The sequence below is a fragment of the Ranitomeya imitator genome, chromosome 4 (assembly GCF_032444005.1).
Source record: "Ranitomeya imitator isolate aRanImi1 chromosome 4, aRanImi1.pri, whole genome shotgun sequence".
Taxonomy (NCBI): domain Eukaryota; kingdom Metazoa; phylum Chordata; class Amphibia; order Anura; family Dendrobatidae; genus Ranitomeya; species Ranitomeya imitator.
Genome location: NC_091285.1, coordinates 188,080,846 through 188,094,858, shown reverse-complemented (window position 1 = coordinate 188,094,858; position 14,013 = coordinate 188,080,846). Strand labels below are relative to the sequence as shown.

Genomic DNA, 14,013 nt, shown 5'->3' with positions numbered 1-14,013 from the left:
AGAAAGATATCACTTACTGAGCGGTTTACTTCAGTTTTGATAATCTCTGATTTACCTGCTGCAGATCTAATCTACCATTTGACTGTAAAGCCCCACCCACACTACTGATTGACAGCTTTCTGTGTACACTGTGCATAGGCAGAAAGCCGCCAATCAGTGGTGAGGGGCAGGATTATACACTGCTCAAAAAAAAAAATAAAGGGAACACTAAAATACCACATCCTAGATATCACTGAATGAAATATTCCAGTTGCAAATCTTAATTCATTACACAGTGGAATGTGTCGAGATAGAGGAAACATAAAAATGATCAATGTAAATCAAAATTAATATCCCATGGAGGTCTTAATTTGGAATGATACTCAAAATCAAAGTGGGAAATAAAATTACAAGCTGATCCAACTTCAGTGGAAATGCCTCAAGACAAGGAAATGATGCTCAGTAGTGTAAATGCTGTCATCCCCAGTGGTACAGTAGCATAAGGCGGTGTCTACAATCCACAGAAGTTGCTCAGGTAGTGAAGCTCATCCAGGATGGCACATCAATGCAAGCTGTGGCAAGAAGGGTAGCTGTGTGTTAGCTCAGTGTCCAAAGCATGGAGCAGACACCAGGAGACAGGCCAGTGCAACAGCAGACGTGGATGGGGCCGTATGAGGGCAACAACCTGGCAGCAGGACCGCTATCTCCTCCTTTTTGCAAAAAGGAACAGGAGAAGCAGTGCTAGAGCCCTGCATGATTACCTCCAGCAAGCCAATAACATCCATGTGTCTGCTCAGAAACAGACTCCATAAGGGTGGTACGAGTGCTCGATGTTCACTAGTGGGTGTTGTGCTTCCAGCCCAACACTGCAGGGTGATCAGCATTTGCCAGAGAACATCATCGTTGGCAGATTCGACAATGGCATCCTGTGCTCTTCACGGATGAGAGCAGAATCACATTGAGCACATGTGACAGACATAAGAGTCTGGAGACTGTTATGATCTGGTGGCCTTGAAGCAGCAGGAGACGGACTCTGGAGAAGGTGATCCCTGTACTGACCGCAAACCCTGAACCTAGCAGCGCAACTAGAAGCAGCCGTGGGGGGTACCCAACGCTCCCTAGACCCCTCGACACAGCCTAAGAATTAACTACCCCTAAAGACAAACAGGAAACCTATCTTGCCTCAGAGAAAATCCCCAAAGGATAGATAGCCCCCCACAAATACTGACGGTGAGAGTGGAGGGAAAGAACACACGCAGATATGAAATCAGATTTTAGCATAGGAGGCCATACTAGCTAAAAAGAAAGAATAGAACAGAGTACTATGCGGTCAGTATAAAAACACTAGAAAATATCCACCACAGAAAATACAAAACACCACATCTGACTAAAGACATGGGGGTTATATCTGCATCTCCAGAGACACAGCTTAGCTGCAAAAAATCCTTCACAGACAAAGCTGAACAAGACAAAAACATGAATATGCACAAAACTGTAATGTCCACAGCAGGTGGACAGCAAAAACAAAGCCAGGACTTATCTTTGTAGAAAAGCACAGCAAACTAGAGAGACCAGCAGGGAAGTGAATCCTTCAAAAACAATGGACAACTGGCAGGGACTGAAGAGTCCTGCAAGGTTATATACCCCAGTCAGTTTTGCAATTAGTAGATACACCTGTCCAATCCTGCAGTCCAGTCACAACTGCATTACCCTCTACAACCACCGGAGGGAGCCCAAAAGCTGAAATCACAACAGTATCCCCCCCTTGAGGAGGGGTCACCGAACCCTCACCAGAGCCCCAAGGCCGATCAGGATGAGCCCGATGAAAGGTACGAACCAAATCAGCGGCATGGACATCAGAGGCAGAAACCCAAGAATTATCCTCCTGGCCATAACCCTTCCATTTGACAAGGTACTGAAGCCTCCGCCTCGAAAAACGAGAATCCAAAATCTTCTCGACCACATATTCCAACTCCCCATCAACCAACACAGGGGTCGGAGGATCAACAGAGGGAACAGGGGGCTCCACATATTTCCGCAACAAAGATCTATGGAAGACATTATGAATAGCAAAAGAGGCCGGAAGCGCCAGGCGAAAGGACACCGGATTAATAATCTCAGAAATCCTATAAGGACCAATAAATCGAGGCTTAAACTTAGGGGAAGAAACCTTCATAGGAACATGACGGGAAGATAACCAAACCAGATCCCCCAACCCGAAGCCGGGAACCAACACACCGACGACGGTTAGCAAAACGTTGAGCCTCCTCCTGAGACAACACCAAATTGTCCACCACATGAGCCCAAATCTGCTGCAACCTGTCGACCACAGAATCCACACCAGGAAGGTCAGAAGGCTCAACCTGCCCAGAAGAAAAACGAGGATGAAAACCAAAATTACAAAAAAAAGGCGAAACCAAAGTAGCCGAACTAGCCCGATTATTAAGGGCAAACTCGGCCAATGGCAAAAAAGCCACCCAATCATCCTGATCAGCAGACACAAAGCATCTCAAATAGGTCTCCAAGGTCTGATTAGTTCGCTCAGTCTGGCCATTTGTCTGAGGATGAAATGCAGAAGAAAAAGACAAATCAATGCCCAGCTTGGCACAAAAGGCCCGCCAAAACCTAGAAACAAACTGGGAACCTCTGTCGGACAATATTCTCCGGAATACCATGCAAACGTACCACATGCTGAAAAAACAACGGAACCAAATCAGAAGAAGAAGGCAATTTAGGCAAAGGCACCAAATGAACCATCTTAGAAAATCGGTCACAGACAACCCAGATAACCGACATTTTTTGGGAAACCGGAAGATCGGAAATAAAATCCATAGAAATGTGTCCAGGGTCTCTCGGGGACCGGTAATGCCAAAAGCAACCTACTAGCGCAGGAACAGCAAGGCTAAGCCCGCGCACAAATCCCACCGGACTGCACAAAAGAACGTACATCCCGCGACAAAGGCCACCAAAAGGACCTACCAACCAAATCTCTGGTACCAAAAATCCCAGGATGGCCAGCCAACACAGAACAATGAACCTCAGAAATCACTTTACTAGCCCATCTATCAGGAACAAACAGTTTCCCCACAGGACAGCGGTCAGGTTTATTAGCCTGAAATTCCTGAAGAACCCGTCGCAAATCAGGGGAGATGGCAGAAAGAATCACCCCTTCCTTCAAAATGCCGACCGGCTCAAGAACCCCAGGGGAATCAGGAAAAAAAACTCCTAGAGAGGGCATCCGCCTTAACATTCTTAGTACCAGGAATGTACGAGACCACAAAATCAAAACGGGAGAAAAACAGGGACCATCGAGCCTGTCTAGGATTCAGCAGTTTGGCAGACTCGAGGTAAATCAGATTCAAATGATCGGTCAGGACCACAATACGGTGCTTGGCCCCCTCAAGCCAATGTCGCCACTCCTCAAATGCCCACTTCATGGCCAACAACTCCCGATTGCCGACATGATAATTGCGTTCCGCAGGCGAAAACTTTTGGGAAAAGAAGGCACACTGTTTCCTCAAGGAACCATCAGAATTCCTCTGAGACAAAACGGCTCCTGCCCCAATCTCAGACGCGTCAACCTCAACCTGAAATGGAAGAGAAATATCTGGCTGACGCAACACAGGGGCAGAAGTAAATCTGCGTTTAAGCTCCTGAAAGGCAGAGACAGCCGCGGAGGACCAATTCGTCACATCAGCGCCTTTCTTCGTCAAAAGCGGTCAGAGGTTTAACCACACTGGAGAAGTTGGCAATGAAACGACGATAAAAATTAGCAAAGCCCAAGAATTTCTGAAGGCTCTTCACAGATGTAGGCCGAATCCAATCATGAATGGCCTGAACCTTAACCGGATCCATTTCTATAGATGAGGGAGAAAAAAATGAAACCCAAAAAAGAAACCTTCTGCACTCCAAAGAGGCATTTTGACCCCTTCACATATAAAGCATTATTACGGAGGATCTGAAATACCATCCTGACCTGTTTCACATGAGACTCCCAATCATTGGAAAAAATCAAAATATCATCCAAATATACAACCATGAATTTATCAAGATAACTCCGAAAGATATCATGCATGAAGGATTGGAACACAGATGGGGCATTAGAGAGTCCGAATGGCATCACAAGGTATTCAAAATGTCCTTCGGGCGTATTAAATGCAGTTTTCCATTCGTCACCCTGCTTAATACGAATAAGATTATATGCCCCTCGAAGGTCAATCTTAGTAAACCAGCTAGCCCCCTTAATCCTAGCAAACAAATCAGTAAGCAAAGGCAAAGGATATTGAAATTTGACCGTGATCTTATTCAAGAGGCGATAATCAATACAGGGTCTCAAGGAGCCATCCTTCTTGGCAACAAAAAAGAACCCCGCTCCCAACGGTGAAGAAGATGGCCGAATATGTCCTTTCTCCAAAGACTCCTTAATATAGCTCCGCATGGCGGTATGTTCAGGCACAAACAGGTTGAAAAGTCGGCCCTTAGGGAATTTACAACCTGGAATCAAGTCAATAGCACAATCACAGTCCCTATGCGGTGGAAGGGAACTAGATTTGGGCTCATCGAATACATCCTGGAAGTCTGACAAAAACTCAGGAATTTCAGAAATTTCAGAAGAGGGGGAAGAGGAAATTGACATCAAAGGAACCTTATCATGAACCCCCTGACAACCCCAACTAGTCACAGACATGGATTTCCAATCTAACACCGGATTATGTAGCTGCAACCATGGAAAACCCAGCACAATATCATCATGCAAATTATGCAACACCAGAAAACAACAATCTTCCTGATGGGCTGGCGCCATGCGCATGGTCAGCAGCAGTGTCCAAAACTGGGGCTTATTTTTAGCCAACGGTGTAGCATCAATGCCCCTTAAAGGAATAGGGTTCTGCAAAGGCTGCAAGGGAAAACCACAATGTCTGGCAAATTCTAAGTCCATTAAAGGGACACTGTCACCTGAATTTGGAGGGAACAATCTTCAGCCATGGAGGCGGGGTTTTTGATTCACACTTTCCTTACCCGCTGGCTGCATGCTGGCTGCAATATTGGATTGAAGTTCATTCTCTGTCCTCCGTAGTACATGCCTGCACAAGGCAATCTTGCACAGCGCAGGCATGTACTATGGAGGACAGAGAATGAACTTCAATCCAATATTGCAGCCAGCATGCAGCCAGCGGGTAAGGAAAGGGTGAATCAAAAACCCCAAAACCCCGCCTCCATGGCTGAAGATTGTTCCCTCCAAATCCAGGTGACAGTGTCCCTTTAAGTTCAGAGTGGCGCCTGAATCCACAAATGCCATGACAGAAAATGATGATAATGAGCAGATCAAGGTCACAGATAATAGAAATTTAGGTTGTATAGTACTGATGGCAACAGAACTAGCTATTCTCTTTGTACGCTTAGGGCAATCAGAAATAACATGAGCAGAATCGCCACAGTAAAAACACAACCTATTCTGACGCCTGAATCTTTGACGTTCAGCTCTAGACAAAATCCTATCACACTGCATAGGCTCAGGGCTCCGCTCAGAGGACAACGCCATAGTGTGCACAACTCTGCGCTCGCGCAAGCGCCGATCGATCTGAATGGCCAGAGACATAGAATCACTCAGACCAGCAGGCGTGGGGAACTCCACCATAACATCTTTAACGGATTCAGAAAGACCCTTTATGAAAATTGCCGCCAAGGCATCCTCATTCCATTTAGTCAGTACAGACCATTTTCTAAATTTCTGGCAATACGATTCTGCCACTTCTTGACCCTGACACTTCTTGACCCTGACACAGGGCCAACAATATTTTCTCAGCCTGATCCACAGAATTAGGCTCATCATACAACAACCCCAATGCCTGAAAGAACGAATCAACATTAAGCAAAGCAGGATTGCCAGTTTCCAGAGAAAATGCCCAATCCTGTGGGTCACCACGCAGCAGAGATATGATGATTTTAACCTGCTGAATGGGATCACCAGAAGAACGGGGTCTCAATGCAAAAAACAGTTTACAATTATTTTTGAAACTCAAAAATTTGGATCTGTCACCAAAGAATAAATCAGGAGTGGGAATTTTAGGTTCTAAGGCAGGAGTCTGAACAATATATTCTGAAATACCCTGTACCCTAGCAGCAAGCTGATCCACACGAGAAACTAACTCCTGAACACTCATGTTATTACTAGGTTCCGCAGCCACCCAGAGGTAAAGAGGGAGGTAAAGAGGGAGGAACAGGCTAAGGAAAAAAAAATGGCTCAAAAGCTTCTCTCCCTTCTTCTGAGATGCAATTAACTCATTGTTGGCCAGTTGTACTGTTATGATCTGGTGGCCTTGGAGCAGCATGAGACGGACTCTGGAGAAGGTGATCCCTGTACTGACCGCAAACCCTGAACCTAGCAGCGCAACTAGAAGCAGCCGTGGGGGGTCCCCAACGCTCCCTAGACCCCTCGACACAGCCTAAGAATTAACTACCCCTAAAGACAGAAACAGGAAACCTATCTTGCCTCAGAGAAAATCCCCAAAGGATAGATAGCCCCCCACAAATACGGACGGTGAGAGTGGAGGGAAATAACACACGCAGATATGAAATCAGATTTTAGCATAGGAGGCCATACTAGCTAAAAAGAAAGAATAGAACAGAGTACTATGCGGTCAGTATAAAAACACTAGAAAATATCCACCACAGAAAATACAAAACACCACATCTGACTAAAGACATGGGGGGTATATCTGCATCTCCAGAGACACAGCTTAGCTGCAAAAAATCCTTCACAGACAAAGCTGAACAAGACAAAAACATGAATATGCACAAAACTGTAATGTCCACAGCAGGTGGACAGCAAAAACAAAGCCAGGACTTATCTTTGTAGAAAAGCACAGCAAACTGGAGAGACCAGCAGGGAAGTGAATCCTTCAAAAACAATTAACAACTGGCAGGGACAGAAGAGTCCTGCAAGGCTATATACCCCAGTCAGTTTTGCAATTAGTAGATACACCTGTCCAATCCTGCAGTCCAGTCACAACTGCATTACCCTCTACAAGCCCCGGAGGGAGCCCAAAAGCTGAATTCACAACAGGAGACGCTGTGGAGAACGTTCTGTGGCCTGCAACATCCTCCAGCATGGCAAGTTTGGCAGTTGGTCAGTAATGGTGTGGGGTGGCATTTCTTTGGAGGGCTGCACAGCCCTCAATGTGCTCGCCAGAGGTAGCTTGACTGCCATTAGGTACTGGGATGAGATCCTCAAACCCACTGTGAGACCATATACAAGTGCACTTGGCCTCATTGGTTCATTTTGATTCATGACAATGCAAGGCCTCATGCGGCTGAAGTGTATCAGCAGTTTCTGCAAGATGAAGGCATTGATGCCATGGACTGGCCTCCCCAGACCTCAACCCAATCAAGCACATCTGGAACACCATATCTCGTTCCATCCACAAACGCCATGTTGAACCACACACTGTCCAGGAGTTGACTGATGCTTTAACCCCTTTCTGACATCAGACGTACTATCCCGTCCAGGTGGGGTGGGCCCCCATGACCAGGGACGGGATAGTACGTCATGCCCTTTAATGCGACACTGCGACTTAAGTCGCGGTGATCACATTAAAATTCCGACGCCATCTTACCTCAGGGAAGATGGCCTCGGCATCCTGGGGTATGGCGTCCCCTCCCCCGCCTCCCGATCGCTGTGATTGGCTGTTCAATTCTGAACAGCCAATCACAGCCTTTCTCATTGTTTCAGCCAATCAGCTTGGCTGAAACAGTGAGGTTCCAGGCTAGGATCGAGTACCGATGTACTCGATCCTGGGGCCGGTGCCTGGCAACCCAGGCACCGGCCAAAACCCCCGGATTGGCGCGATCGACGATCACATCGATCGCGCCAATCGCAGGGCATAGCGGTGGTGTTACCGCGCTGTGCCCTGCCTGAAAGTGCCTGATCCGGAGCCGCAGGGCAGCTGAGGAAGGCTCCGGATCCTGCAGCTGTGATTGGCGCGATCGATGTGATCGTCGATCGCGCCAATCAGGAACAGTCCCGCCGGATCGGCGCGATCGACGATCACATCGATCGCCGTCGATCGCAGGGCACAGCGGCGGTGTTACCGCGCTGTGCCCTGCTTGGAAATCCAGCCTCATCTGCCTGCCACCTCCCCCACCACCTCCTGCAGCTCTGCCAATCAGGGCACAGCAGCGGTGTGCCCGCGCTGTGCCCTGATGGTGACCTGCCGGTCACTTGCTGGTGACCTGCCGGTGACCTGCCTATGATCGGAGCTGTGAGCTCCGATCATAGGCTGGTGCCTAGCGACACCGGCGTCACCAGGGCCACCTCTGATTGGTGGGATCGATGTGATCATTCGATCCCACCAATGACAGGTCACAGCAGCGGTGTGACCGCTCTGTGACCTGTCTCACCTGTCCCTGACCTGTCTGACTGCTCTTCAGGAATCCTCACACTTGGTGAGGATTCCTGAAGAGCGGTCACGCTGACAGATCCCCTCCTGTGCTGAGACTTGTGGTGCCACAGTAGCCTGTGACACCACAATTCTTGCTAAAGAAAGAAGACAGAAGAAAGAAGACAGAAGAAAGAAGAGAGACTACAACCGTAAGTGTTCATCCCCGATCCCGGCCCGATCTTACTTCACCCCCCCCTTACCCCTCCCCCTCTTCCCCTTCCCCCTCCCCCTCCACCCCCACTTTGCGCCGCGTCCGTCCGTGCCCAAATATAGCAGCCGCCGAGCGTTGATTGGTGACGCAGTTCACCGATCAACACTCGTGCTCGCTTTTCTTTCCCACATCCCCGTCCACGCACCCCGCCGCTGCGTCTGAACCCGTGCCTTTCATTTTTTTTTTTTTTTCCCACATCCCCGTCCACGCACTCCGCCGCTGCGTCTGAACCCGTGCCTTTCATTTCTTTTTTTTTTTTCCCACATCCCCGTCCACGCACCCCGCCGCTGCGTCTGAACCCGTGCCTTTCATTTCTTTTTTTTCTTTTCCCACATCCCCATCCACGCACCCTGCCGCTGCATCTGAACCCGTGCCTTTCATTTCATTTTTTTTTTTTTTTTACACATCCCCGTTCACACACCCAGCAGCCGCCGAACTTTGATAAGTGACGCAGTTCACTTATCAGAGCTAGGGCCTGCTGTTTTAGACTTTTCCTTTTACAGGTATTTTTTTTCCCTTTAGCTTTTTCCTTTCAGAATAGTTTGCACCAAACACTATCCCCCCCCCCCACACGTACACAGTTATCAATAAATATTACACCCAAGCACCATAATCACACAAAAAATGTCCCGTTCGTCCCAGCAGCGCTATTCATTGGAGGAGGCATATGCTTTCCTTGCCTCCGACACTGATAGCGAGGGAGAGGATCCCACATTCCTTTACTCTTCAGATTCTTCATCCTCTTCCTCCTCCTCATCTTCCTCCTTGGGTCCTGCGGAACCGCCACGCAGACGCCCCAGGAGAGAAGATCAGGCAGCGCCCACTCCTGAAAATGAACCAGCGCGACCCTCTTCGGACCCCATATGGACCTCGCCCCCCGAAAATTACGAGCCACTGATTCCTGATTTTGTGGCAGAATCAGGAATCAAGTTTGACACCACCGGCCTCACAGAAATAGACTTTTTCAAAGTCTTTTTCTCTGAGGCTTTCGTTAACCTCATGGTGGAGCAAACTAATTTGTATGCTCGGCAATTTTTGGAGCAAAAATCATCATTTTCTAACTGATCTCCTGTGGACGCAGTTGAAATGATGCAGTTTTGGGGCCTGGTCCTCCATATGGGGATCGTGAAGAAGCCAGAAATTCGGCAATATTGGAGTGTAGATATTTTATATAACACTCCAGTGTTCCGAATGGTCATGGTTCGGACGCGTTTTGAGGCCATCCATAAGTTTTTGCATTACAACGATAATGCACGGTGTCCCGCATGAGATGACCCCAATTTTGACCGTCTGTACAAAGTTCGGCCGGTCATCGAACACTTCAGCAAAAAGTTTGCTGAAGTGTACGTGCCCAAAAGGGACATCTGTGTGGATGAGTCCTTGGTTCATTTTAAGGGGCGGCTCAGATTCCGTCAATACCTGCCCAGCAAAAGGGCCAGGTACGGAATCAAACTCTACAAGCTGTGTGAGAGTACCTCAGGGTACACCTACAGCTTTAGAGTGTACGAAGGGAAGGACAGCAGGATTGAACCGCCTGAGTGTCCTTCCATCCTGGGAGTGAGTGGGAAAATTGTGTGGGATTTGGTGCACCCACTGCTGGATAAAGGTTATCACCTCTATACTGATAACTTTTATACCAGCATCCCACTCTACAAATCCCTCTCTGCGCGAGGTACCGCAGCCTGCGGTACTGTCCGCAAAATTCAGAGAGGCCTCCCGAAGACGCTACTTGGGCAGATGCTCAGAAAAGGTGAGAGCAAAGCCCAATGTAGCGACCACCTGCTGGTGGTCAAGTACAAGGACAAGAGGGATGTCCTTCTCTTGACCACCATACACGGTGATGGCAGTGCCCTCAGCAGTGTACGGGGTACCTCAACACAGGTCTGCAAACCGGACTGTGTACTAGGGTACAACAAAAACATGGGGGGCGTTGATCTCTCCGATCAACTCCTCCAACCGTACAGTGCTTTGAGGAAGGCCAAGGTGTGGTACAAAAAGCTGTCCGTGTACATCGTACAAATGGCAATGCTCAACGCTTTCCTGCTGTCACGATGTGCACGACACACTGATACGTCGTACCTTCAGTTCCAGGAGGTAGTGGTTAAGGCCCTGATATTTGGCACGAGGGAAGGAGCGGGCCCCAGTACTTCCGGAACTGAGGGTGCTCGTATCATACCAGGTCAGCATTTTCCGGGGGTGGTCCCGCCAACTGATAGAAAAAGTAAGCCGCAAAAAAGGTGCAGAGTGTGCTACAAAAGAGGAGTACGCAAGGACACCATCTATCAATGCGACACCTGCCCCGACAAACCTGGCCTGTGTATGAAGGACTGCTTCAAATTGTACCACACCTCCATGCACTACTAATTTACTTAACAGGAACCAGTAGATTAGTTCCAAAGAGGGGGCACATCTAAGTAAGATCTTGGGGGTCTAGGTTCCAAAATGATGTCACTTGTGGGTTTTTTTTTACTGTTTAGGCACATCAGGGGCTCTGCAAACGGAACATGACGCCCTCAGAACTAGTCCATCAAAGTCTGCATTCCAAATCGTCACTGCTTCCCTTCTGAGTCCCGAAGTGCCCAAACAGTTTTTTCCCACATATGGGGTACTAGCGTACTCAGAACAAATTGGACAACAACTTTTGGGGTCCAATTTCTCCTGTTACCCTTGGGAAAATAAAAAATTGGGGGCTGAAAGATCATTTTTATGGGGGAAAAAATATAATTTTTTATTTTCACACCGGGCATCATAGACTTTAGTGAAGCACTTGGAGGTTCAAAATTCTCACGACACACCTAGATAAGTTCCTTAGGGGGTCAAGTTTCCAAAATGGGGTCACTTGTGGGGAGTTTCTACTGTTTAGGCACATCAGGGGCTCACCAAATGGCACATGATGCCTGCAGACAATTCCATCAAAGTCTGCATTCCAAAACGTCACTACTTCCCTTCCGAGCCCCGAAGTGTGCCCAAACAGTAGTTTTCTCCCACATATGGGGTACCAGCGTACTCAGGACAAATTCAACAACAACTTTTGGGGTCCAATTTCTCCTGTTACCCTTGGGAAAATAAAAAATTGGGGGCTGAAAGATCATTTTTGTGGGGGAAAAAATAGAATTTTTTATTTTCACACCGGGCATCATAGACTTTAGTGAAGCACTTGGGGGATAAAAGTGCTCACCACACACCTAGATAAGTTCCTTAGGGGGTCTAGTTTCCAAAATGGGGTCACTTGTGGGGGGTTTCCACTGTTTAGGCACATCAGGGGCTCTCCAAACGCGACATGGCGTCCGATCTCAATTCCAGCCAATTTTAGCTTGAAAATGTCAAACGGCACTCCTTTCCTTCTAAGCCCTGCCATGCGCCCAAAAAGTGGTTCCCCCTCACATGTGGGGTATCAGCGTATTCAGGAGAAATTGGACAACAACTCTTGAGGTCCATTTTCTCTTTTTACCCTTGGGAAATTAAAAAAATTATTGCTGAAAACATTTTTGTGACTAAAAAGTAAAATGTTAATTTTTTCCTTCCATGTTGCTTCTGCTGCTGTGAAACACCTGAAGGGTTAATAAACTTCTTGAATGTGGTTTTGAGCAGCTTGAGGGGTGCAGTTTTTAGAATGGTGTCACTTTTGGGTATTTTCTGCCATATAGACCCCTCAAAATGACTTCAAATGTGAGGTGGTCCCTAAAAAAAATGGTTTTGTAAATTTTGTTGTAAAAATGAGAAATTGCTGGTCAAATTTTAACCCTTGTAACTTCCTAGAAAAAAAAAATTTTGCTTCCAAAATTGTGCTGATGTAAAGTAGACATGTGGGTAATGTTATTTATTAACTATATTGTGTCACTTAACTCTCTGGTTTAACAGAATAAAAATTCAAAGTTGGAAAATTGCGAAATTTTCAAAATTTTCGCCAAATTTCCGTTTTTTTCACAAATAAACACAAGTTATATCGAAGAAATTTTACCACTATCATGAAGTACAATATGTTACAAGAAAACAATCTCAGAATCACTGGGATCCGTTGAAGCGTTCCAGAGTTATAACCTCATAAAAGGACAGTGGTCAGAATTGTAAAAATTGGCCCGGTCATTAACGTGCAAACCACCCTTGGGGGTAAAGGGGTTAATCCAGATCCGGGAGGGCATACAGGCATGTGGAGGCCACACAAACTACTGAGCATCATTTTCTTGTCTTGAGTTATTTCCACTGACACTGGATCAGTCTGTAATTTGATTTTCCACTTTGATTTTGAGCACCATTCCAAATCCAGACATCAATGGGATATTCATTTTGATTTACATTGATCATTTTTATTTTTTATTTCAACAAATTCCACTATATAATGAATGAAATATTCCAATTGCAAATCTTTATTCAGTGATATCCAGGATGTGGTATTTTAGTGTTATTTTTCTGAGCAGTGTATAAAGTTCATGAATATGGAGGACTACATGTCAGGAGGTGTACTAGTCCTTTAGTGTAAATTCCCTGTTTATCAGCAGAAAATTATCACATTTCTAACAAGCAGTCCAATAAAGCTAAAAAGTATAGCAAACAATAGAGAAAACAGAAAAACCGTTTTTTACGTACCGGTAATAGGATTTTACAGAGTCCACGACAGCACCCACAACGAGAGAGGGGATCCGCCCACCTTCCGAACAGGAACCTACAGGTTAAAAAGGGGCGGTCCCCCTCGCCCTCCAGTTTGTGTTCCAGAGTACAAGGGATACCGCCAATGAATCAGTACATGACAATATTATCTTAAACACTACTAAATACCACCACCTCTATAGAGTGATCTCTAAGGCACACCTTCCAACAGAGTGCAGGAATAAGTAACTAAATACGGGGGGGGAATGTATGGGTGCTGTCGTGGACTCTGTAAAATCCTATTACCGGTACGTAAAAACCGGTTTTCCTATCGCCACGACAGCACCCACAACGAGAGACTTTCAAAGACTATTTAATTGGGAGGGACCACAGCACTAAGTACTGAACGGCCAAACTGTAAGCTGGAATTAGCAGATAAATCAAGGCGATCGTGCTTATAAAAGGTGGAAGGTGATGACCAAGTTGCCGCCTTACATATCATTTCAATTGGGACATCTGCCTTCTCCGCCCAGGATGATGCCATGGCCCGAGTGGAGTGCGCCCTGATGCCTTCTGGTGGTGTTACTCCCCTGGCAGAATAGGCAAGACATATCGCTTCTCTAATCCATCTAGCGATAGAGTTCTTCGTGACACCAGAACCCTTTTTCTGATTCTGGAAAGAAACAAACAGAGCCCTACTCTGTCTCCAGCTTTGTGTCCTATCCAGCTATTCTAATATCTCCCTCTTTACATCTAGGGTATGATATTTTTTCTCCTCTTCTGAACCTGGATTTT

The 14,013-nt window shown here is 46.7% G+C and overlaps 1 protein-coding gene across 4 annotated transcripts in view; it reads right to left on the bottom strand.

Annotated features, from left to right (window-relative positions):
- UIMC1 (ubiquitin interaction motif containing 1) overlaps positions 1-14,013 on the bottom strand; it is a 219,413-nt gene that overhangs the window by 181,213 nt on the left and 24,187 nt on the right. The gene's annotated exons all lie outside the window — the stretch shown is intronic.